General features: G+C 47.5%; 1 protein-coding gene and 1 long non-coding RNA gene across 8 annotated transcripts in view; one reads left to right on the top strand and one right to left on the bottom strand.

Annotated features, from left to right (window-relative positions):
* Positions 1 to 22,060, top strand: part of LOC119383764 (uncharacterized) — a 144,576-nt gene that overhangs the window by 81,053 nt on the left and 41,463 nt on the right. Inside the window, exon 1 of one of the 7 annotated variants that reach the window (XM_049412668.1) lies at positions 17,043 to 17,285. The exons of the other annotated variants lie outside the window; for them this stretch is intronic. The gene's annotated coding sequence lies outside the window, so the exon portion shown is untranslated. Of the gene's footprint in view, positions 1 to 17,042; positions 17,286 to 22,060 lie in introns of those variants that run through there. 7 annotated transcript variants of the gene reach the window in all.
* LOC125757235 (uncharacterized) overlaps positions 1 to 22,060 on the bottom strand; it is an 83,979-nt gene that overhangs the window by 24,844 nt on the left and 37,075 nt on the right. The window lies entirely within an intron of this gene.

The raw sequence follows: 22,060 nt of genomic DNA, 5'->3' as shown, positions 1-22,060 counted from the left end.
GACCGCCTGGCTTGGATCGATGGTTAGACCGGACCGCCGCCTCCATTGGTTCGGTGGCCTGCTTCCTCGTTCTTCAGCCTGACGCTTAACGTCTTGGCCTTCTTCCTGCGTCTCCTCCGCAGCACGACGATCTCCTTGGTACGCAGAGCGTCCCTTGTCGTCGTTGTCTCGATCCTGTCTCGGCTGCGCCAGTAAATTCCCACACCTTCTCCCCCTCCCTCTTGATTCCAGAGCAGAGCTCTCTCAGCTGCGTAGCCGCTGTCAGTTGCAGAAGGGAGTGGGAAGGTGGCCTAGCTGCCTTGCCTCATATCGTGTTGTTCACACTTCTCAAGGATGGAGACGACTCCTTTTCTTAAAGCAAAACAACTCGAATTTATGTACAGTATAATATACAAGGTTACATGGCAGCTATGTACATTGGAACTTTCGCATATCATTCGGCAGAGCCGACAAGTGCATAGCAACCGCTCCTGCGACAAGAACCCCCGTGCGGAGCCGGGAGCCAGGTTTTAACCCCCTGATTGCTCCCCCAATTCTCCCCACGGCAAATCAAAAAAACTCAGCCCGCTTATTGGGCCAACCTAAATTGGTCTGCCGGAGGCCTCCACCCCCTCTTCTCTCTGAAGCCTTTGAGCCACAGCCTGAGAGAGAGTGGAAGACGTCCGGCAAACGACATTCTCAGAAGTGCACTAAAGAAATACACGATGGTGGCGCCGTTCAGTTACCCTGCTCGTGTTCATACACTGTGCAGCCGGTTAACTAGCGGAGCCATGCCATCCCTCCTCGGAAACCTCTCGTATCCGTTGACAGGCTTTTAACAGACACTTGGCGAGATTTACTGGGCCACGTGCACCGTACTCGGCGACATCTCGTCTCTGTCGACAGGCGTTCACGGATCCTATGCGAGATTTATTGACGTCCCAGTCTTGGCTCCCTTCGCACTGCTTCTGGGACCCCCCGCGGGCTGCGGGCCGCTGCGTTGGTCGTTAAACGGATGGTCAATAGGGCGCGTCTTTTTGTTCGAACGGTTATGGGCAGCTGGAAAGTGCTCTTTTGTCCCCGCGCTTCCTACACTCGAACCGAGCGTCGCGCTTCGATCCTCGACTCCGAGGCTGGCTTCTTGGAAGCCGCCTTCTGGGGAAAAGACACAACTATCCCCCCCGTTCTCGACACGCCGGACCTTACACTGCCCCTTCCCTTATTCCCACTTCCCTTCCTCGAGTAGCCAGTAAAGTTCCTCCAACGCCACCTCATTCAGTTATTTTTATTAATCATCCTGACAGTTATTTGGCAATTTTTACGAACTAACCTTTGTTCCAATATCATATGTATCATATAAAACTCTCAACTTGAACCATCCTTATTTTACATGTGTTTTTTATCTTAATGGGGGGTCATGACGTTCAAGCCTATACGCTCAACTTTCGCTTAGCTGGGGCGAATTCCGGTGTGCTCCTTCAGAAACATAATGTCGCTAGGTGCTAGCGCCATCTATCTATCTATCTATCTATCTATCTATCTATCTATCTATCTATCTATCTATCTATCTATCTATCTATCTATCTCATCTATCTATCTATCTATCTATCTATCTATCTATCTATCTATCTAGCCGCCTACGTCTGGGTGCTTTCGCGATCGCCTCCTTTACTTGGTGTAGACCAAAATTGGCTTGGGAGGGTAAGAGAATTTGGCAAATATGACTGTCTGGTCATGGCGTGAATAACGTGAAAATCTTGTCGCGTATCTCGTCAAAGCCATTCCTCCAGACACGTGTGGCACGTACCCGTATACCACGGGCCACTGTGTACGGGTATGCGCCACAGGCGACTGACAGTTTATATCTAACCAGGAACAGCGAGAAAACACATTGGTAATTTAAAAAACCGACAGCGGCAGCGTTGACCCGACGAATGCCAAGATTAGAAATGGGGATCCCAGCAGGAATCGAACCCAAGCATTCTGCGTGGCACTGTCAGGTGTTCTACCACAGAGCCACGTCATATCTAGAAGCTGCTTTGGAAAAGACCTTATGCCGGCGTAATGTTGGTGCAACGTCAATTGCTGTTGTAGTGCTAGCTATCTAATTTGATAACAAAGCAATAAACACCACATATGTACTCCCATGAGACAGGCGTAACGTCGGCATAATGTCAGTTGTGGTTCCATGTGCTGAGTCCGCTTTCATAGTAGTCTGATAAACATTACATTTGTATTCTTATGAGCCAGCAAGCTATATTCATGCTGTTCTGCCCCCTCTTGAAGCGAGCGGCCATGTGCTGTGTGTGTTTGCCTTTGAAGTGCCGCCGAAGGAGCGTCTTTTCCCGCCGAAGGAGCGTCCTTTCCCCAAATATGTCCCGACTGGGGGGTCCCTTCCTATCTTCGAACCCCTTCCTTTGTTACCCACTTTAAACGGGCGACACGTGCGACCATTAGAGTGCAGCTCGGCGTCGTCTTTGTCGGCTCATGGAGAGTGAGAAAACGCCGCCGCCGAAAGAAGAAACGCAAGCGGCAGTCTCGCCCGAGTAGGGTTTCGCTCGCTGGATTTCAAGCAAGACGGACGTGCCGGCCGCGATGTCCTGGATTACTCCTCGTACCTCTCGCTGACCGGCGCCCCGTGACGGACTCCTCGCCCGCTATGCCGTGCGCCGCTCATCGTCGGGACCTTCTCCGTTTTCGTCGATGTTGTGCACTGTGCCTCTAGCTGTGTTTCGCGGAGCCGTCCCTGAACTCCCGTGACCGTTTCCCAATCTTTCCTGTCCTCTTTTCTCTTCGTTGGATGGATGTGCTCATCTCACTTTTCTCTCTATTTTCCTACTATTCTTTTATTCCCTCCTTACCCCCCCCCCCCCCCCCACCCCTACAAGGCACTGCGCCGTGTCGCCTATAGGCAGACAGAAATTAGGTGCCTTTTTCCTTTCCTGAATAACCACTGAAGAAGTCTCGCCCCACCAGCCCGACCAACAGCACCGATTTTTTACGGGGACCGAGTGCTTGTGAATGTCTTAAATGAAATGTATCTCTATTCCTGCTAATTAAAGTTAGTTTTGTTTAAATGTTCACCAGTGTTCGACCGTTAACTGGCTGGATAGCGGACGCTTTGACCCGTCAAATGCGAACTGCGAGACCAGCATAGTAAAAAAAGCGAGACAACTGCCATCGGCCGCCAACTCGACGTCCGCCTGCAATGGGATACGTCACCCCCGGTTTGGCCCAGACATTCGCCCACTGCAAGGATTACATCGCCCAGGAGTTGAGCAGCTGACAGCACAAGGGCAGCTACAAGGTGGGCTCGTTTCATCCTTCAACGCGCAGCTTGGCACCATTTGCTTCACATACGTCCGCTTCGAGACAAAACGTGAAACACGCAAGAATGAATCGGGACAAGCTGACGCATGAGTGTCGAAATGTCACATCAGAGGATGAAGCTTCCACATCAAATATTCGACCGCAAAGAACATCAACACTTTCGGTGAAGGCTCAAGAAATTTATGAAACATGCCGCGAAGAGCACTGCCGCAAACTAGATGCTGTTTGGAAGAACGTGGAGACCGCTCTTCACAGGCTGTCATGCGCGAAGGAAGGACAGTTTACCAGTGCCGCAACACAGCTTCGTGCAAGTTACGAGCGCTACGAGCATGTCACCGCAAGATACGCTTCCTTTCTCGACAAGGCGAACACGTCTGAAGCCAGGCAGGAATTACAGCTCCAAAAGGCAATCGATGCAGACCGTGAGGCGATCGTCAGCGAGAAGTTACGTGAGGCTACGCAACAAGAACGCGACAATGCACAGGAAACAGCTTCGCAGTTCTCTATATCGGCCCACTCAAGAGCTTCCTCGCGATCACGACGATCGGGCTCCTCCACGATTAGCCTAGCCGCTGTGCAGGCACGCGCGCAAGCCGAGGCCGTCAAGCAAGAGCTGAGTTTGGTCGTAAAGAGGCCGCGATGCGCCTAGAGAAAGCAAGAATTGAGGCCGAACTTGAAGTCTTGCAGCATGAGAAAGAAGCAGCTGCAGCAGACGCGCAGGCAAGTGCACTCGAGGCAGCCGTAGAACAGGATGGCGGGGAGTGTGTGCGCCCGCACCCACCTATAGACCGAGCACAACGGGTTTCGAGCTACATCACTGAGCAAGCAACCATACGTGATGCAGAGCTTTCGTCTCTTCGGGCGACTGTTGCGCACGCGAGAAGCCAGAGCTTGGAGCATGCCGAAGCAGCAAACCGCCACACGGACTTGCATCATTATCAGCAGCCGCCTGCGTACACGCCGCCACCCAACAGTCCCAGCTCGTACACTCTAAGAAAAAAGAGAGTCAAAAGAGGGTCATGGCACCGTGACTCTCTTCGGGTGTCCATCTGACCCCTTTTGGAAGGTACAGGCAGAGAAAAAGAGTTCGCATTTGGGAAGGAGTCACTGGACCCTCCTGAAGCGCGTTTCGATTGGCTTCGGTATACGGAAGAGCCGCCGTATACGCCATACATATCGCACGCTCGCCCTTTGGCGCCGTTGTGGAGCCTTGCTCGGCGACGCAGACGGGGTTGGCGCCGGGGTGGCGCGCCGCTCTCCTCTCTCTGTCGTCTCAGTCATCTCAGTCTCCTGGTCTATTGGACAGGCGCTGCGCCGTGCTCCCGACCGGGCCTGCAGAAATTAGGCGCCTTTTCCTCTTCAAACCACTACCACCAACCTATTGGAATGCGTTGCGTGGTTGCGTCAGTTGCGTTGATTGCGCGTCTTCGGTGGTGTTGACGCCGGCTCCGTGCACGAAGTGACGCTTGGAGGGCGGAATATTCATGGAGCTGCGGACACCGACAACGGGCGCCAGTTAACGGTGAGTGTACTGCTTTCGTAGGTACTAATTATACAGCTTTAGCTGGGCGTCTGCAGCAGCTCTGCGGAATCTGCCAGCCATTTCCAACAGTAGCCTGTATCCGCGGGGCTGTTGCGGATGCCCAACTAAAGCTGTCAGTTAAGGAGTTGCCACCGTTATGCGCGTTGCTGTACAAACTCCCATAAAGTGAGCGATGCAACAATAATCGAGGGTCATTTCTTGCTGATCGCACGTCGTGTCTGCACTACTGAAGGTGCAAGATGTCGTTTTGAGATGCACTTTAGTCTACTTCATAATAACATTTCCATCGACCTTGAATGTGCAGCGTGCTTCCACGCCTGGGAACGTGAAAAAAAAAAAAAAAAGCCTGTGTACAGAACGCTCAGACGCACTATATGTAATGGTTTTTGTTGGCCTAAAGACGGTAGTTTGAGGTGCAGATATAGTACGGTGGCTTCCAGAATGTACGCGGTAGTCATTCAAGTTGGACACGCCTCGCCGGTAAAGTGAAAAGCTCTAGACTTTCGACGGCGCGCGTTGTTGCGGCCGCCGGCGTGCACTCTTTTCTCTCGTTTCTGTTTGCTGTTTTCGTGGTTTGCATACACTGCGATGACGTTGGGCGCTATAACAATCGAGTGAGTGTACGTGATTGTGGGAGTTATATGCGCTAATTCTAGCATATGACATGTCTGATCTCGACGTAGACGGCGTACGCACGCGATGGGTGTCGTTCGGGCCCTAGTACTCGCATCTGTTTATCTGAGTATTTGAGGATGGGTTACGTTTGTAAAACATGCGGTCAATAACCGCTCACGGCATAACCCTGGCTGCCGGAGGATGTGCTTTGTTGTTTTGTTGTTAGCCTTTATTATGTCTGTGTGAACCACTTATTGTGTAGGTTTTGCAAACCTTTACTGCAATTTCATTTTCTCATCATAATATCACGTTCTGCTTTTCAGATACCGTTTTTCATGGTGCTCACGCTGGACAGGAGCGACAACCTAGCAAGCCACAAGTCTGATGCCTCAAGCTGTCACCACTTTTTGATTAATTCTTAGTCACAAGGAATAAATATGGAAACATGATGGCGATTTCTGCTGTTCATTTAGCACCATATGACACTGTGCACATCACAGTCACACATTTTAGTTGGCTATACTCATAGAAGCATGTAAATGAGGAATACCCAAACTTCTTAATTGGAAATCACAGACCATCTTTTCGCGCTTTCTATATAACTTTGCTGGAAAATATGTGTGGTTTTGACGAGTTTTATTAAAATAATGCTAAAGCTGAACTATTCTTTTTTTACAGTCGCTGGGCAGAACGGCAAGTATTATTGGACTTGCTTAAAATGAATACTCCGCTATTTTCAACAGTAGTCGCGCAAAAGTAGAGCAAGGATCAAATGAGTAGCTTAAAATACTTGTGGAGTCGCTTGACGCTTCGGTGTGGGTCCCTTGACCCCCCTAGGAGCGTTACCGGCAAGAGTCGTCTGACTCCCTATAAGTGGTAACGTGATCCTCCCGATGAAAGTCTTTGCACTCTTCCTAGAGGGTCAGGGGACTCTCCTAGAGCGAGCCGACCCTGACCCATCAAGAGAGTCACCGTGACTATTTAAAGAGAGTTGTATACGTGGCAAGTCAGAACTCTCCGAAAAGAGTCACGCATACTCTTTTTTTTCTTAGAGTGTAGCTTGTCGGTGTCCTTAAGTTCCTGTGCCGAAAGGACCTTGTTTCTACTGGACTGACGAAGTTTGATGATCGACCTGAGAACTTTCGTGCTTGGAAGTCATCTTTCAAGGGCGTCATCAGAGATGTAGATCTTTCTGCGCAGGAAGAGCTCGACCTCCTTATCAAATGGCTTGGTCCTGAATCATCACGTCAGGTTCGAAGGTTGAAATCTGTGCACGTCGATGACTTTTCGAGGGGCTTAAACGTCGTGTAGAAACGGCTAGACGACACCTTCGGACGTCCGGAGGCAATTGAGGATGCGTTGCTGAGGTTGGAGGACTTTCCAAAAATACCGTACCGGGATAATGCGAAGTTGCAAGAGCTCGGCGACCTCCTGCTGGAACTCGAGGCTGCAAAGACTGATCCGTACCTCGCCGGTCTTAGCTATTTGGATACCGCTAGAGGTGTAAACAAAATTGTTTCGAAGTTACCATCCGGGCTTCAAGAGAACTGGATGTCAGTGGGAACAAAATACAAACAACAACACAACACTGCATTCCCACCTTTCTCAGTTTTCTCCAAGTTTGTTCAAGATCAAGCAAGCATGAGGAATGATCCCAGTTTAATCTTTCAAGCGCAAAATGCGCGTCGTCTTCGTTCACACAACAAAAAGAGGAAATTACGACCAAGACCTCGTGGCAAAAATCATCCGTATCAGCAAGGAAAACAAACGTGGATCACGCCTTCGAACACTTCCAGGAAACCACTCCAAAGGAGCTGCCTGAGCCGAAGAGCTTGGAAAAATGGTGCCCGCATCACAAGAGACCCCACCCCCTTGAAAGGTGTCGCGCTTTCCGAGAAATAACATTGGAAGAGCGGATAACCTTCCTCAGAGCGCAGGGTATCTGCCTGCGATGCTGTTTATCCACAAACCACACGCAGTGGCAATGCAAGGTGGTCGTGAAGTGCCATATATGCGGCAGTGGTGACCATGCAACAGCGCTCCACCCATCATCTCCGTGCTCAGAGTCGCCGGAGCCTGCTGACAGCGACAACAGCTCTGCAGATCATTCGGAAGGGAGAGTCACATCTACGCGTACCGAGGTAGCAACCACCAACGATAGCTACAGATCATGTGCTAAAATCTGCCTCGTGGATGTGATTCATCAGTCTCAGCCTGAATCGACACTCAGAGCATACGCTATACTCGATGAGCAGAGCAACCGTTCGTTGGTTAGGCCAGAGCTTCTCGACGAGTTCAATGTGGAGGGGACACCCACCAGGTACACACTACGTACTTGTTCCGGCAGCACTGAAGTTGTTGGAAAGATCGCTCACGGCTTCTTCGTACGGAGCGTATCGGGTGATGTCAAGCTTCCCCTCCCGCCTCTTCTCGAGTGCGATAACATTCCTGACAACAGGGAAGAAATTCCAACACCAGATGCCGCACGGAACTACCCTCACTTGTCAGCCATTGCAACTCACATTCCGCCTCTAGAGGAGGCAAGAATACTGCTTCTCCTCGGCCGAGACGTACTCAGAGTTCACAAAGTTCGCAGACCATAAACGGGCCGCTCGACGCTCCTTATGCACAGAGGCTCGATCTCGGGTGGGTCATTGTCGGAGACGTTTGCGTGGATCGCGCACGCAAAACAGGCACTGTAAATGTGTTTAAGACACACGTTCCGGACAACGAACGACCATCGATCAACCCATGCACAAAACATTTCAACGTGAAAGAACCGCCGGTTCTCTGCGCTGCGGATGGACATCGGGCCCAGAATGATTTCTCATCAGTGACACCATCAGATGACTTCCTAGCACCTAATCTGTTCAAGACAACGCGAGAAGACAACGAGCGCGATCGCCATAGAAGACAGGTCAAACAACTGGGTCGCCCATCTGCCTTTTCGCTCGCCGAGAGGTCGGCTTCCGAACAACAGAGACAAAGCTCTTTCTCGACTGTACTCGCTGCGACGCACGTTACGAAATAACCAGGAGACAAGAGAACGCTTCGTCAACTTCATGAAAGAGCTGTTCGTCAAAGGTCATGCAGAGGAAGCTTCACCAATTAACACGAAGAAACGCAAGAAGTAAGGAATGGCGCAATCAAGACATTCTGCCATCCGATATCAGAAGTGGTGCACTTCTTTTCACCTTTTAATCAACAGTGGCGTCTAACAACCGCAGACACCAGACGGGGAGTGTTCTGCCCCCTCTTGAAGCGAGCGGCCATGTGCTGTGTGTGTTTGCCTTTGAAGTGCCGCCGAAGGAGCGTCTTTTCCCGCCGAAGGAGCGTCCTTTCCCCAAATATGTCCCGACTGGGGGGTCCCTTCCTATCTTCGAACCCCTTCCTTTGTTACCCACTTTAAACGGGCGACACGTGCGACCATTAGAGTGCAGCTCGGCGTTGTCTTTGTCGGCTCATGGAGAGTGAGAAAACGCCGCCGCCGAAAGAAGAAACGCAAGCGGCAGTCTCGCCCCACCAGCCCGACCAACAGCACCGCTTTTTTACGGGGACCGAGTGCTTGTGAATGTCTTAAATGAAATGTATCTCTATTCCTGCTAATTAAAGTTAGTTTTGTTTAAATGTTCACCAGTGTTCGACCGTTAACTGGCTGGATAGCGGACGCTTTGACCCGTCAAATGCGAGCTGCGAGACCAGCATACATGCGTTGCTCGACCCCGGAGGAATACGCTGACGAAAGTGAAGTATGATATTCACATCATAGCACCGTAGCGTGCACTGCGTTTCGATAGAACAGACGCCTGTGCTCTAACGTGAGTGCTGACGTTACGTCAGGCCACACGATACCCTTTAAACGCCAGTGTAGTCGACGTGCCTGGTAAGGCCGCGATATGCACACAACTACTACGCTTACAAAAACACGTCGATTCACCTCGTAATGCTGGGCTCAAACCCAAAAAATGCAGCATAGACAACTACTCGCTGATTGCTTCGCATGAAACCGATTCTCACAAGGATCTGCCGAATTTTCCGTCTCTTTCTTTCTTTCTTTCTTTCTTTCTTTATTTCTCTCTTTCCTTCTTTCTTTCTTTCTTTCTTTCTTTCTTTCTTTCTTTCTTTCTTTCTGTACTCGTTCTCAGCGTTATTACAGGCCACGCCGTAGCGGTGAGTAGTGGGAACTGCCCAAATTAGTTTTCGGGCACGGCCACACACTTTACGCCGAGCTAGAACAGCCTCGTTGTTAAGAAGAGTTACAGACAAATGGTTTGTGGAGTGCGCGAGACGTTGTATCCCATCATATATGGGCATGCCGAGGAGCCGCTGAGTTTCATGGTAGAGTTACTGTATATGCTACCTTAGCATATACAGTAACTCTATTTCATGGTGTCCTTCAACGACAATAAAGGATGTCAACATCGGGTACAGCGAATTTCCGTGTGACACTGAATGTCGTTAAAAGTCCTTATGATAAAATAGGATATCGTTGTTTCCGAAGAAAATAATGCATCCAAAGGAGTGTTGACGCGATCCCCAATAACATTTACCATAAGTTCGAGGCTCCTCAAGAAAACCCGCAACAGAGACACACTCGTGCGTTCTTTAAACCACCTTGGTGTGACCTAGGGACCCCACTAGGGTGCCTCGATGCTTGGGGGGGGAGGAGGAGCATCGAGGCACCCTAACTGGGACCTAAAGTCTTTACTGTGAACCATCTTGTGGTGTCACAGCGGCAATAAGTTCAACTAGGCAGCTCCCGCTGTTTTCTGGGCACGCAACGGGCCGCACTTTTTTTTTTCGAACGGACTTTTTTTTTTTTTTTATCGAGCGGCCGTGACATAAGGGGTGTGCGAATACTCGAGCTTTAGAATATTTTTCGAAAAGTGTTTGCTCTTCGATTCGCACAGGATACTTACTATTGGAACATCCGGAAAATAAATATAATGATTTCATTCGATGAAAATTAAATCGCAGCGCTTCTAAATGATGCACGTAAACCCACGCACTTCTCCTCGCGAACTTCGACCTGTCGGAAAGTTCACCGCAACCTGACGCTATTTTATACAAGGTAGATCGATCAGTGTGCATAGAGTAGAAAGAGTGTGCAGGCTAAAAGCGCGCAGAGCAGCATCTGCTTATACCATACTTCAAGTGTAACGCGCAAGCAATTTGCCTCCCCCCCCCCCCCTACCACTAATGGAGAACACTGTACACGCCTATGTTATAGTTCCCTCAAGGGCTCCCGAAATAAGCGTCTTTCTTGTCGTCTGAATCACTATATACCCACCGGCGTGCGCAGGTTTTTAAGGGGGGGGGGGGGGGACCCTGCACACGCCTCTACTTTAGGAGCTGGCTCGCCAGGTTCTTAAGTTGGGGCAAAGTCCCGCGCCGTAAGCGTAACCTTCGTTCCAGAGGGGTCATTCCATGCCAAATCATCCCCCGTTTTTGCGACCATCACAAATATTGCTGAAAAAAATTCCACATTTTTCTTGAAGTTCGAAACTCGTTCTGCTCGTTTATTTCCCTTGACAAAAATTTTCCCGCCTATTTGTGAGAGTCTGTAGTTTTGCGCCGACTGAGCTAAAGGGCATCAAACAACAATTTTTTTCAAAGGAAGTTTATGGGATGCACTCGATAAAATGGTATTTCCGGCAAGCTAATGAAGTGATGTAACTGCAAAAATAATGACTTATTTAGGTATATCGATTCTTCGAGGGCTTTTCGCGCGAGCAAAATTTAATAAAGTTGTGAAGTTTGATTTTTTTTTTTCAGGAACAAGGCAAACTCAAAGGGTAGAAATAAATTAGGTACTGGTGGCCTGTTCGACATACTACAAAAGGAAAATAATTTAGTCACTGAAGGTGTAGCAGATCGTCTGAAAAAAAAAATTGCGAATTTCACTTTTTTTTAGAAAAGCTCTGTATTCAGCGTCAAGAAACTCGCCTTGGTGGTTGGACTAAAAATATGCACGATACCTCATTTGAAAGCTCTATGTAGTAGCTGAACATATATAGGCAAAGTTACAAAAAGGTATTTTTTTTAACTTGAGAAATATTTTTTTGAAATTTTGTATCTCCATCAGCTTTTTGCCGACGTAACTCAAGCGGCATGAAGCACTCCCAACGGCAATCTTCAGCCCATGCCCACTGACCTGGGATGCAGACGCCAAACATGGTGCTGTCTATAAAGCAATGGAAAAGGAAATGGGGTTATCATCTGCGTTTCATTGCCAACAGAGGAATGGAGACCAATTACGCTTCTCAACGTCGATTACAAAACTTTTGCAGCAGTTGTCGTTCGGCGTTTTAGAAGCCTGATGCCTTCATCATCAGGCGTGCTCGATTCCTGGAAGAGAAATTCATAGTCTCTCCTTTGTTACGCGTGATATAATTGCGTGCACGTTGATGAGATCAGCGCGTGGGCTCTTGGTTTCTCTTGATCAAGAAAAGGCATTCGATCGCTTTGAACATAGCTACATATTTAGCGTAATGGAAGCGTTTGGGATCTCGCAAAACTTCGTTGAGCTTCTGAGAAATATGTATAGAAATGTACACAGTACGTTCTTTCTTGATGGTTATGAAAGTGCCCCATTTCCTGTTACCCGCGGTGTTCGCCAAGGGTTGTCCTCTATCCCCAGTACTTTTTGTACTCAGCCTCGAACCATTCCTGCGCTCCCTACTTAAAGATCCATATATTCGAGGCCTTTCACTACCTGGTAGTGGTACCGTGAGGGTGACAGCTTTCGCCGATGACATCACGTTCTATCTAAAGAACGATGACAGCTTATCCATCGCCTACGGCTTTTTGCTGAGTATGGGTCTATTTCAGGTGCTGCATTAAACTTTTCGAAATGTCGATATTTGTTCATTGGTTCCCCACACATCTGCCTAAGTCCCTTTTTCGGTCTTCAAAAAAACCGACCCTATTCGCATACTAGGGCTTGATTATACCTACTACGGCATAGCAGCCTCCGTGTGGGTTTCAGTACTGGAAGAAGTAAAACGGCAAGTCCGGGAAGCGTAGAGTACGAGTTACCACTCTTGGAAAGAAGGCACTTAGCACAAACTGTAATTTGCGGCCGCGCATGGTACACTTGTCATGTCGTACAGCCCGCATTGCGATTAACCAGGTCGTTGCAATCCTTTGTTGGCTCTTCTTTCTGGTCAGGTGGAACTGAGCTGGTTTGCCCTTTTTGACGAGACAGTTAAAGGGGTATTCAGACGGGGGACAAACCCTCGGGGGATAAAGGCGGAGCCTATGACGTGACGTCAGCTCGCGAGGAGAAGTCTCCACAAATGTCCATGGACGAGGTGAACGGAGGGGGAGACCAGTGTTACTAGACTACTCTGGTGGCTTGCACCACCCGTTTGACGAGCAGCTGACGACGAGCTGCAGACGACTGTGCAGCTAGGGACCGTAGTGCAGCTGCAGACTGGACACCCACTGCCGCTGTCTGCAGGAGCAAGTGCAACAATGTGACCAAACAAGAGCCCGAAATTTCGCCATATCCCCCACCGCCGGGGGATCGTTTGTCCTGTCGGGGAAAAGGTCCCCGTCTCCTTCGAGGAGTCGCTGGGGGGTCTCGCCCACTCACTAATCTGTGACGACGTGGTCACGTGATCCGCAATCCCCCCGTCTCCCCCGCCGATGTCTCCCTCGTGTGAATAGCCCTTAAGCGGTATTCACACGGGGGATAAATCCTCGTGGGATAAAGGTGGAACCTAGTGACGTCAGTTCGCGAGGAGAATTCCCCACAAATGTGCCCCACTCACACGGACGAGGCGAACGGAGGAGGAGTCCAGACTACTCTGGTGGCTTGTACCGCCCGTTTCACCAGCTGTTGACGACGAGCTGCAGAAGACCAGCTGCAGACTGGACACCCACTGCCGCGATCGTTTGTCCTGTCGGGGAAAAGGTCCCCGTGCCCTCTGAGGAGGCGCGGGGGGGGGGGGGGGGGGGAGGGTCGCGCTTTTCTTTTCTTCTCTATCCAAGAAGTTTATCTCCTCAACCCCGGGCCCTTGCTTCCTCAGCAAAATGGGGTGGCAGAAAGGAGCATTGGCACAAAATGTTTGGATCTTGTTTTCTTACGACTCACTTATTACGGATAGAAAGCTCGTTTCCTCGAGCGCGCGACGGTTAATTATTTGTAGATGGTTTTATAGCGCCCAGTCGCAGTTTCGGTTTCAGAGAGCGCGGAGTGAAGACTAGTTATCATGTATATATAGTGAGCACTCAAGTCAGCGAAAAGTATTGTGGCCTACAGTCTGTCGAGCGTTCATTTTTGAGAGCCATAATTAGTGCACCTCACAAGCCGCTAGATGTCATGCGAGTTTCAGGAATGAACATCTTTTAAATGTACAGAACATCCAGCCTTGATATCCATAAAACGTGCTGACAGCGTGATCCGGGTGCATTTTAGATGATCTATAGTACATCTGTGAAATGCCATGTGGAGAAATGTAGATATCCAGAAGATGTACTGAATATTCCGAGACTAGCATTCTATGGATATCTAATGGACATTCATGGTTTACTGGGTCCTTGATTTCTCTGGTGAAAATTCAAGCCTAGTGCCTGTGAGGTAGACTTCCACTTTATCTACCACTTCCTGTAACTTCTGCTCTATTTACCCATCACTGCCTTGCGAGATCCATATGGCAACATCATCCGTATATACGGAGCGATTGATTCCTTTGATGTCTTCACGTTTTTCTGACAATCCTGTCATAATGAGATTAAGAGCATGAGCGATATCATGGAGCCCTGAGGTGTAACTAAACTGTCCATGCTCCTCACCTCAGACTCGAGTTCCCACATGTTGAAGGTAACCTTCCTATTCGTTAGGAAGTATCGGATGTAATTGTATGATATTTCTCCTAGGTTTCAGTTGGTGACCTAAGTGAGTATGGCCAAATGTGCAGGTTTGTGGAATAGTTTCGTGAGATCCAACCATAATGTAGCTCTGGTTCACATTGCGCTCTGATTATTTTGCCATCATATGGTACCTACGCCATAAGACAGGAAAATAACTACTCCTAGAACACAATTATTTATGTGGCTGCGGCACTTTTTCGATTTTGTTTCGCCAACCACTTACGCCACGTATAAGGGGGGCCAAGTGCACACATAATACGACCTAATTGAGACGGCTCATCATTGGACATTATCCCCGAAGCATGAAGTTAAGTCACCACAGAAGATGCCGCAAGTTATTTGTGAAGTTATGAAACATCATTTCTGTATTACCTTTCACACCTTGCTGTTGACTTCACGAAGTCTAGACAACCCACGATGTGTTCGTCTTCAAGCCGTAATCTTCTACCCCGCTGCAGGCGTCTTTTTCATCAGTGATGTTCGCCCGAAGCACGTCAATGTCAGGCGATGAACTGTCATTGTCTTTAACGCATTCGATCGCGCGGCGCGCCGACGTCTCACATGCGCTGTTTTCCGTGGTCATAGCCGTACAACACCGGCGTTGCAGGGCTGTGAAATGCGTTGGCAAGAACAGTCGCGAAAAATAATAACGAAAAAAAAAAACACAACGCACACTAGAATCCACGGCGATCACGTCTTGCGGCAATGCGAGATCGCAAAAAACACTGGCGGCAACACATATATTTACGTGAAAGCGTGTTCAGCGTTAAAAAAAAAGAAAAGCAATCAGTTAAACACAACAACGATTATGTCTTGCGACAATGCGGGGGCTGAAAAGACACATCAGACAACACAGATATTCAAGGGCGAGCGTGTTCACTGTTAAAAAAAGTCACAGTTTCGCCGCAAGGGCGAAGCAATGAATGCGATAGCAAGGAACTAATGCTATATGAAGTGAGGCTCGCCAATGGATACTCTCAGTTTGAACAGCGCTTCTGTTGCAAAGGCGGCCGAAGCAGCGAAGGAAACTAGCGTGCTTCAAGTGTCGAGCTGTGACACTTGATAGTTCGCGCTCATCTTCTGTTTGTTCGTTTGGCGGCGTCCCTGAGCTCGAGTGACATTCGTACGCGCTGTAACATGAGCGCGGACATCGCGGTGAAAGCGTGAAACATTCCTCTACCCCTCGCCACGAGAAAACCGCGCGAGCAGACAGCGGAAGGGCAAGCTTCTCCCATGCGCAAATATAAGAAGAAGCGAGCGAGCTCGCCGACGACTTTAAATGCTCCCGTCGGGCTCCTAGCGCCACCTCGCTGTAATGAAGAAACGCTTATTATCGCCTCCTGTCTCTGAGTCCGTCCAGCGCTAAATGGTGTGTATATAACGCTCGCCGTTAGCTACGTGGAGGATCTGCGTTTCGTGGCGTAGTGGATAGCGCCGCTCGCTGCGGAACAAAGAGGTCCCTGGTCCGATTCGGCGCTTCGGAAGCATTTTCTAAGTTATTTTTCTTTGGGGCCTTTATATATATATACATACGTATACATATACGGTGCATGACGGCGGCGACGGCGACGGCAAAATCCAGCCGAGACTGTCCATATAATTGCTATCGCAATAAAAAGAAAAAAGGAACGCACAGTAAAACACAACGGCCGATCGCGTCTTGCGGCAGAGCCAAGGCACAAAAGACAGTGGCGACAACACAAACGTTCATGGGCGAACGTGTTCACCGTTACAACAAAACAAAATGCACAAAGCACAGTCGAACCCTACGGCGACGGCGGCGTCTTCGGTCAATGCGAGAGCAGTAGCAGTTCACAAGCACAGGCGGCGACGAAAATTCTACGGGCCCGGCGGGCGCGTTCACCGTTTAAAATTCCCGCAAAAAGCACACCGAGTAGGAGAGTGCGTCGTCGCATCGTGGCGGCCGTTGCTAGGCGGAAGTCTTGGCATGCGTTGAGCGCTCTGGCTTATTACAAACACGCGTCCCAGCCCCCACCCCACCCCCTGGCTACGCCACTGCTACAGTTTACTACTGCCCCCTTCGTGTAGCGTCTTCTGCGATCACTAACGCGACCCGAACAAAATTTTGCCGCGCTTGCTCGTCGCGTTGAGTCCACTGATCTCCACTAGGTTGATCAGTGGTCGTGTCACACGTGTGTTGAGTCACCTCTCCTTTCTGGTATGTAGGAAGGAGAGGTGAGGAAAACGGGAAGTTCAAAACTTGTTCGGCTGCGACCAAGGAGGTTTAAAAACAATTTGGCTGCGATATGTAGCGACTCGCATGCTGTTCATTAGAAGTGTCGGCTTTTGAGTTACAAAATTAATCTACATTCCTCAGAAATTTGCAACGGGCTCTGAGGCCGCTCTCTTTAGCGTTTTTTAAATGTCTGTTTACATTTTATTTATGTTATATATATATATATATATATCTTTATGATTGCCAAAAAGTGTGCCCACCCACTGCAAAAAGTATGGCATCGTCATCGTCATGAGGCAGTCTGAGGCAGTTCCGATTTCTCTTGCATTGTTTTCCTTCAGCATAGTTATAGAGTTTCGCGCTGTTTTTGCCTTGTGAACACTTTGTGCGTTGTTGAGATCAATGCGTTTTAGCCGCTGATTGCTCGGATGACTTTCAGTGAACCGTGCTAAAAGGACCTCGAGTACGAAGCCGCTCTGTGCTAAAGAAATGTCATACGGCCGTGCCCGCGAACGTTCGTAAGTGCGTTTCACCGCAGCTCAGCTACAGTGAGCCACAACAACGAATAATGTCTGGAGCCAACAGCTTCAACGTTGTGGAAGACGTATCCGCGTCTGACCAGGATCTGAGAGTACTGCGTGCAAGCTTCGATAATGCGGTCGACGCAGAAGCGTGGATGAAGAAGTACAGTGCCGAGTCGCGCACGTCTTGGATACTCAGCAGTGCTCTTCGCGGTGGCACCAGGTAAGCAGCGCCTGGCGTTCTGGCTGGATCGCAAGGTCCTGACATCCGTGACAAGGTTTTCTTCTTTTTATCATATCTTACCTTACAACTGTCAGCGCATGTACGGACGGAGAAGTTAGTAGTCCATTGGGGCTACACTGATGGTTTCGAATTGCGCGATCGTAAAGTGTTTCTTTTAGTGAGGTGAGGCTGTCAGGTACCTACGGCAAAGTTCTTTTGTTAGGCAGTGCATTGCATTAAGAACGATTGACAACTTCTTCAGAAGTGCCACTTACTTCCACAGCGATCACCCGGCCACCTTCACCATGTTTGTTTGCAAATAGAGTGCTGTTTTCCCAGAAATATCTTTCTCAAGTGAAAGCGCTGCACTGTGGTAACAGCTCGGAACCAACTACGGGTATAAGTTGTTTAAATTCAGTTCTACCTGGCGCCATTAATGACAATCAAGAGACACGTACTTGATTGTAATGTTTTGTGAATTGTATAAGCGGACAAACAGCAGGAGCAGAAGGAAAGAAGTTCACAGGACTTCCTTTCCTTATGCTTACCTTCTGCTCCTGCTGTTTGTCCGCTCATACAATATACAAAATGTTGCACCAACTGGCCGAGCATACCACCAGCTTGATTGTAATGATTCACTTCAGGAAACTCTTTCACGGTTGCGAGATTTTGTGAGAACTCGCACTAGATGCGTAGGCACGGGCGGGTAAGGAGCTCTCATTAGCTTAGTGTCTCGAAATCTCAAAGGTGACACTTCTGGGGAAAGTGAATGCCCGAGAATGCTGCCACAGGTTACATTTGCTAGCTGTACCATTAGGTCTGATCTAATGGTTCTGTATTACTGAAAGGTGCAGCGCAAAAGGAAGATAGATGGGAGTACAGAGAAAGGAAGAGGACTTTGGCCTTCCGTCTCGTTTTTCTTTGCACTGCACCACTTACTAATATTGTGAACCACCGAGCTGAAACTGCTACCCTTTTAAGTGCTCACCTTTTAATGGCAGTTTGTGACTCACCTGTTGGTATCACCAGCAATTGTTTACCTCATTTCACGTGCAAAGTTCCACCTACCATAATTGGATAATCAATCATAATACAATAGCCCTACAGTTTCACAAATCTTCTTCCATCAGTGCCAGATAAAAAAAACTTTTGCTTAGAATATGCAAAATAATCACACAATCTTAAACCAGACCATGTAATGCCCCATTATATCCTAAAACATTATTGGCATATATGATGTGCTTAATTGATGAAATAGTGGGGACCTTGTTCATTCGAACTCACACCACCTGTCTTGTGGCAGTCTATCGCGAGTATAACAACTTATGACTTAGTATGCACTGTCATCCACAAACCTAGTGTTGGTGGTCACGTCACAACGTTCTGAAGATATGCTGACGTTAGAAGGTGTGTGGCATGACATTTTCACTAAAGGAAGGAGAAAATATGTTTAAAATAATCACTGTTAGTTCATGGAGTTAGGATTTGCTGTAGTTTTAACAGTTGGCAGCATCAGCAGGGCATTTCGAACCACCCGCCAATTATAATGAAGAGAATTTGTATTATCAAGGTTCTACTGTAATAATAAAACTGAATGACAAGCCTCATTAATATTTTGTTGCGAGTCTAAATTTCTTGACTATCGTAGCATTTTAATATAGCCAATCTGTGTTTTGTGTGACGTAAGCATTCAATCAAGATAAGTCACATGACCATATTATGATTTGGGGGGCCTGGGTCTTCTGGGTGCAAAGCCCACATCGCCCAAAAATGCAGTCCGAAGCTCTGTCCCTTCATGTGTGGCAGCATGTGCTTTGCACCACCATGGAGGTAGTTGCCCCACCACTCGATGCAGTGAAGTTATAGACCATATCTGTATGTGCATTATAGTCAAGTTAAGTACACTCAAGTAAGGCTCTTACTGCAGTGCACCCATGCAAGTGCTCAACGTCGTAGCAGCGCAATGCTTCATACCATGATGACTCCCCCAAACACTGGTCCCATTTTTCTTAGGAAACAATCGGTTCACATTGCTTTATTTCTCTGTTTTACCAAACCATTGTCGTTGGTGTCCGTGTGTGTAACGTGTGCCGTTATGTGCGTAAACTTTGGTGCAGATATCTTCATTACTTAACTTACCACCAAAATCATTGTTATGAATGAATAAATGTCTAATGTTTTAAGCTATATCAACATTACAGTGCAAAGCCTTTAAGATTCATGCCCTATGTAATACCGTGCATAAGCAGTGTCCAAGGCCTTAAAATCATATGGTTATGTGCAACAGCGCTTGATAACAAAGGCAGAAAAACTTACTGTAGTTCTCTTTGAGCAAGAGCATTTGCCTGAAGTCTGTTACTTAACTTTATTAATGCTTCAGTTAAAAATCAGTTGTGAGTCAGCGCTTGTGTGTGTGCCCCTTGTGTCCCTGTCTTCTTGCGCTGTTTTATCATTACACTGTTACTTAAAGTACTGTTTACAAATTTACACTGTTACTTAAAATACTGTTTACATATTTTTTACTGTGGAGATTTATTTTAACAAAGCTATAGTGATTATTTTGCTGCTGTACATTAGTAATTCTTGCTGTAGTTCAAATGGGCCTTCTGACGAAACAAGAGCACAACTTGATTTGTGTGTGTATTGAACTCGTTCGTTTGACTAATATAATATGCTTCAGTTAAAATCAGTTATGAGCTAGTGCTCGTGTGTGTGCCCTTTCGTCCCTGTCTTCTTGTGCTGTTTTTTCATTACACTTTTACTTAAAATACTGTTTACAAATTTTTTACTGTGAAGATTTATTTTAACAAAGCTATGGTGATTATTTTATTGTTGCACATTAGTTGGGCATTCTGATGAAAACAAGAGCACAGCTTGATTTTGTATGCGTATTGAATGCTGAACACCTTAAGAGAAAGCACCTAAAACACGTGAAGAAACAACTTTCGTTCAGCTATTATAATAATGAGTGTTAATTAAGAAGCGGCAGCGTTTCTGCAATGAAAAATATCTCATATTGTGAGCTAAGATGGTCTACTTGAAGCTTCACATATTCTTGCCACAGTCAAGCAACGTTCCATTATCTCATTTTCAATGCAACAGTGACAGTGGTGGCTGTGCTTGAAATAGTGGCCTCATGCCCACTATTCTTCACTGGCTTGAAATGCTCATGGCATGACAAACAAATTACATGCAAAAGGATGCGGTAACTCCTCTTTATAAAAGTCTATAATAGTTCCCCTATCATTTGTTGTAGTCTTAGTGGAGGCCTTTCTTGTTGAGAAAGGACGATGAAAGCATTTCTTCCTGCCGGAACTATTAAATGTGTGGGCGTCATATCGTATTGCTAGGCCCATGGTGGCTGGATCTTAGCTGTCAAGCTTAAAGAAAGCTAAATTAACCCCTTAAGTGCTTTGGACGAGCAGAGCTCGTCCTGCCCAAACTGTCCCCAAAGTGCTTTGGACGAGCAGAGCTCGTCCTAGCGGAATAGGTGCTCTCCTCTAGCGTTCAGGACAAGAGGCGCTCTTCTACAGCTTAGACTGCGTGTAATCCACCAGATGGCAGCATTTACTTGACAATTTATTTTTCTCCTGCGGAAAGAGCGCGGTTTTTGTATGAAAAGATGGCTTGCGGTGGCGGCCACCCATGCATAGCTGGCTCGTCAACACGAAAAAGAAGCTTTTCATTTTCGTCATCTTCTTCGAGTGATGATGATTCGGATACAGATGTTTATCTTGTGTCCGGAAGTGAAGACAGTGATGGCGGTCTTCACTTCCTGAATTGAGCATCTCCTCCGGTGATGATGAAAACAGCTCGGAAGTGAACATCGCGAGTGCTCGCCAGTGGATCCCGCTTGATGCGGACAATCCTCCTGTGAAGCCTCCTCGCTTTCCATTCTTGGTCATTCCAGGCAAGACTTTCAACTTGCATCGCCAGATGACCTTATGGAATATATTCAGCAGTTTCTTCAAAAGTGCTTCATTTGCTCTCAGAAGCGAGGAGAAAACAGGAAAAAGTTGAGAAAGGAAACTCGCTTTTGGTGCAGGAGCTGCAACAGGCCCCCTTGCGTTATTCCGTGTTTTGATCTGAAGTATAAGGTACAAATATTTTTTCAACATCGACTAGCTACTTTTTAGTACAATCAGATTCGAAATCAGCAAGAAAAAAAATAGGCACTCTTGGTTGGGAAATTTTCAAAAAAATAAAGCACTTCAGAGGTTAAAACACTGAAGCAATTGATAGCTATAAATTATTCTTTGACAGCTATATTGTCATGAAATTTTGAAATCATGGGTTCATTATTAGAAGGGAGAATCAAGGCCGAAGTTTTATTTTCCAGTTTCATGCAAAAAACTCTTCATCCGAATGTCAGTGTGATGACTGGGAATTTTAATCTTTTTTTTTCTTTCATATTGCAGCCACGTTGGCTCGATAAATTTTCTGAAACTTGCCATGTTAAGTCTTGTCTCTCTTAGAAGACAACATAATTTATTTTTGTCGACAAAGAATTATGTATTCCATAGCAGGCGGGTTGTCAAAAATGTGTGAATCACGGCAAGTTGGTGTGCTACTCCAATGTGGCAGCGCCGCATGTATTTTATCCCTGTGCATTTTCTAGCTTACCAAGCATCTTCTCGCAGCAAGAGTGGTGTTATTGGCATTGTGTCAGAGCGATATGCTTACCACAGGTAAAATCATTTTTCTCTTTAGTAGGCCCTTAGAAAAGGACGTCGTTCTCTCACAGCACTGCTTCAGACCAGCAGCTGATCACATAT

The sequence above is a fragment of the Rhipicephalus sanguineus genome, chromosome 2, assembly GCF_013339695.2.
Source record: "Rhipicephalus sanguineus isolate Rsan-2018 chromosome 2, BIME_Rsan_1.4, whole genome shotgun sequence".
In the NCBI taxonomy this organism is placed as follows: Eukaryota; Metazoa; Arthropoda; class Arachnida; order Ixodida; family Ixodidae; genus Rhipicephalus; species Rhipicephalus sanguineus.
Note: the sequence above shows the minus strand (reverse complement) of the source record. Positions and strands in the feature narration are given on the sequence as shown.